This window comes from Nannospalax galili, unplaced genomic scaffold, assembly GCF_000622305.1.
Source record: "Nannospalax galili isolate Female #2095 unplaced genomic scaffold, S.galili_v1.0 scaffold4511, whole genome shotgun sequence".
NCBI lineage: Eukaryota > Metazoa > Chordata > Mammalia > Rodentia > Spalacidae > Nannospalax > Nannospalax galili.
This window is the reverse complement of record NW_008328835.1, coordinates 15,404-18,670: the sequence shown is the minus strand read 5'-3', so window position 1 is coordinate 18,670 and position 3,267 is coordinate 15,404.

The window sequence follows — 3,267 nt, the reverse complement described above, 5'->3', positions numbered from 1 at the left end:
TCTACATAGTGAGTTCCAGGACAGCTGGGGCTACAGGGAGACCCTGTCTCAAAAAGACCAAAAAAATTTTTTTTTTTTTGCTTTTTTTTATTTTGTTTTGTTTTACTGGGTTTTTGCTTTGTTTTATATTTGAGGGAGGGTTTTACTATGTGTCCCAAGCTGGCTAGGAACTCTCAGTCCTCTTGTGTGGGAATTCCTTTGGATAGAAAAGGACTCTTACTTGACTTTGTAACCAAAGTTAATCTTATGTTTTGAGGTTATTTAATATTATTTCAGCTTGTTTACAAGGTAAACAATGTGGACAAGTTTACTGGGCCTTGGGCTCCTTTTATAAATACCTTTTTTAAAAAATTTTATTTATTATTTATTTTATGTGTAAGTATATTGCCTCCATGTATGTAAGTGCACCCATGTCTTGCAATACCCAAGGAGGTCAGAAAAGGGTGTCAGATCCTCTGGATAGCTGACATGTGGGTGCTGGAAACTGAACCTGTATCTTCTGCAAGAGCAGCCAGTGCTCTTAACTGCTGAGCCATCTCTAGCCCCTTAGGGCTCCTTTTGTAAGCTCAACATACAGCTTTAATCCTTCATGACCTTTTCTTGCCCTTGATCCAGAATAATGTATGTGTGTGTATGTGCTATGAAAATATTGAGCACTGAAAACAGCGAATATTCTTAAAAGCAGTGAATTATCCCATCTGTGTTGCAGACAACAGGTGGGATTGGATTGATAAAAGCTGTTTGTGGTTGTGTGCGTGTCATTCTGGGTCAGAAGGGGAAAAGCATCCTCTGTTAAGACAAGCTTTTTCCCATATCATGTTGAAAATGCTGTTTCAATAAAGGGAGAACAAGTCCTTTTGAGAGGACAGTTCTGAGAGGATTCTAAAGTCACAAGCTCTCACAGCAGATTGGGCTCACTCTTTGCTTTTTTAAAACTTTATTTTTATTTTAGGTGTATGAGTATATTTCCTGCATGTTTGTAAGTGCACCTGTGTTGTGCAGTGCCTACAAAGGAAAGAAGAGGGTATCAGATCCCCTGGAACTGAAGTTATGGACAGTTGTTAGCCACCATATGGGTGCTGGGATTCAAACCTGGGTCTTCTGTAAGAATAGTCAGTGCTGTTAACTGCTGATCCATCTCTCCATCGCCTCACTCTTGGTTTTAGTAGATGCTGAGAATCAGACTGTTTTGGTTCAGGTATTACTTTAATGTGATATTGTACTGCCACAATCCTGCCTCAATTTCCTGAATGCTGGAGTTCCAGGAATAAGCCACTGCCCTTGAATGTTTCTGTCTTTGTTGCATTAAAAATGTAGCCCCAGAAAGCTTATTTGCCTTATTGTGTCATTTTTATAAAAGTTTGCCTAGCACCACTGATGTTTTACAAAGAAATTTTTAAAACTATATTAATTACACCTTGTCCCCTGAATTTTTAATAATGGAAATACACAGGTGGCAAACAGCAAACTTGACATAAGTATTTGAGGGCAAGGATAATCTAATATTTATAAATTTTTATATTGCTGAGAAGTATTTACTACGTAAAATGGAGTAAAAGGTGAGCAAACCTTCTGACATTTACTATTCTAATTATATACTATAGAACAAACACTGTCGAAGTGATTTACAAACTACAGCTCAATTTCAAGAAACATGTGCCATACATTAGCAGGAACATCATTTTCTTTTAAATTTCTGATCTCTGTGTGCATTTGAGTGCATAATTTTTTAAAATGACATTCAAATGATAGCAAATTTAAGTTTATTGAAAATAGTAACTAGTGTTTTTAGATCTATAAAAAGTTTATTTTTCTGATCTCAATTTTTCTTTCAAACCTTATGTTGAAAGATTGTAAAAAAATTTGTCAGACTTCATTGGGGTAGTTCATCCTTAAAGGTGGGAGATGTCCCAACATTCCAATTCATGATCAAAGTGCTTCATTGATAGTTATCTTGGACTCTGAAAACCTTGCTCAGTTTTTTTTTCTGTGATCACCACTTCTCCCTCTCTTAATGCCTGTGGCTAGGCTGACTCTACTAATGTGTTTCATCAGCCTGAAATAGGCTTCCAAAAGTTGTTCTGTAGAAGTTACTAAAAGGTAACATCTGTGTGTATATGCACCATTGTCTGGAAGTTTTTTGTAAATTTACTATTTTTAGGGCTCTGCAATATTGAAAATATTACAAAAGAGCATTCTTCTCTTTAATTTCTTGAAAACAATTAGTATGCACTAAATTTAAGCCATAGTTTTTTTCCATCAAACACGTATAGCAGTTGTGTGCAGAGGTGGATGACACAGTACAGCAGTGCCTGAACAAAGGCAGCCTGACTCTGCATCAGAGGAGTAAGGCAGATCCATTTTGTGAATACATTACTTCTGAGGTCTCTTGTAACTGTTCCTTTAAACAAAGGACTTTCTCTCTATTTATTGAAACAGTACATCCAGTGTGAAATGGGAAAAGCAGAACTTGTTTTATCAGAGAAGGGTTTTCCCTTTCTGATACCTACTAACTCAGAACAGCATATACAACCACAAACAGATATTATCAGTCTAATCCCACTGTTGTTTGCAATATAAACAGCATATATAACCACAAACAGATATTATCAGTCTAATCCCATCTGTTGTTTGCAATATAAACAGGGGATAATTCTGTATTTTCAACAATATTCACTGATTCTTCAGCACTGAATATTTTCACAGCATACACACACATACATTATTCTGGATCCAGGCAAGGAAGGATCATAAGGCATTAAAGCTTTATGTTTAGTTTACAAAAGGAGCCCAAGGCTTAATTAGCTTGTTTACAGAAGCTGAGGTAATGTCAGATGATCTGAAAAAGTAAGATTAACTTTGGTTACAAGGTAAGGTAAGATTCCCATTTCCTATACTTTATCACTACTGAGTTTGGATAGCTTTCTGCCTACCTTCCCACTCTTCTTCCACTGTTCTCTCTCCTCTCATCTCCTCTCCTCTCCTCTCCTCTCACCTCCCCTCCCCCCTCCTCCCCCCTCTCCTTTCTTATCTTCCCCTTTTCATTTTACTTTCTCTTTGTCCTACTTCTTTATTTTCTTATTTTATTTCTCTATTTACTTACAATAAGACAGGCTATAAATGAAAATTTTCGTTTTCTCCTCCCCACACTATGAAAGTAGACAGTGCTTCTTTGAATTTCACTTTTCTGTGAGGTGTGCACAAAACCAGAAACAACAATAAAACCAACAGACTAGGCCTTTAAAATATTCTCACCATAACTTAAGT